Raw genomic sequence first — 1213 nt, 5'->3', positions numbered from 1 at the left:
GTAAGGACACCCAGGCGCAGAGGGACACGCACCGTTGTCCAGCGTGCTGTGCCATCACCAGCCACCTAGACACGTTCTCAGTTGGCATCGCAACATGGATGTAAAGCAGGAAAAATGGTGTTGGGTGGAGGAGCCTTCGCCGTCACGGTAATCACTCCCTCGCTGCGATGGTGCACGGCTGCGAAGAGCTGACAGAAACATAAGGCGTGAGCTCAACAAGCTTTCCAAGGTGCTTCCGTGGCGTATCCATGTCCAGGGTGTCTCCCAGCAGCCAGGGAAGAGGCTCCTTTGCTGGATTTTCTCAGCTTAACCCCCTAAGACACCAAACTTATTGCTCCCTTCTGGCCTCAAAACCTACGGTATTTTCCACATACACCTCTGCTGCCATAAGGACTAAAGTGATTTAATTTCAAAAAATGAAAGCAAAGTTATTCACATGAATCCAGGAGCTGGCGCTTTCCAAGGGGTCCCCAGATTGAGAACAGCAAAGCAGCCAGAGCAGCTACAGCCCGAGCAGGGACCCCGCTCCACAGCTGCCCAACCACCGCACCAAACCAGAAACCTCTTTTCCCTGTTTTTCTTTGCATCCTAACCCAAACGCATGGGGAGGCAGCAATGCCGTTTCCCCCCCAGTTTCAGAAATCCCCGAAAACAGCTGCAAAAAAAATGGTTAACAAGCGTCTGGGACAAGTGGGGCTGATGGGAAGGATTAGACATTAATGAGAGCCATCTTCCAAAGCATCCATCACTCCGCTTTCATGAGTTCCTTAATGTGGTGGGAACTCTGCCATGGCTGGATTCCTTTTATTTAAAGCAGAGATAAAAAGCTGGAGAGGTATTAATATTAATTAAGAGACAGACATTTGCAGAAACTTTTACCCCACGTCACACCCAGCTCTCGGTTCCACTTCAGGGAACAACCAGAATTTTTTCCAGAAAGAACTAAATTGTTCTGCCGAATCCATGAGCCTTTGTCCCTTCTGTGGTGACTTTTATCCCACAGGGTAGGAAGCGAAGACTGAACCAGAAAAAAGTTGCTCACAACCCAACTCTCTGTTCCAGGGCGTGTTGCAAATGTTTCCGTTTTTCAAAAATTCCACAGGGAATTTCAAGAAACATGGGGAAAAAAAAAAAAAATCCCACCTTGATGCTGAAATAAAGTCTGAATATTTTGAAAAGTGAGAAAATAAATGGAATTTGGAAGGAAACATCT

The sequence above is a fragment of the Eurypyga helias genome, unplaced genomic scaffold (genome assembly GCF_000690775.1).
Source record: "Eurypyga helias isolate BGI_N326 unplaced genomic scaffold, ASM69077v1 scaffold31662, whole genome shotgun sequence".
NCBI classification, from domain to species: Eukaryota; Metazoa; Chordata; class Aves; order Eurypygiformes; family Eurypygidae; genus Eurypyga; species Eurypyga helias.
Note: the sequence above shows the minus strand (reverse complement) of the source record.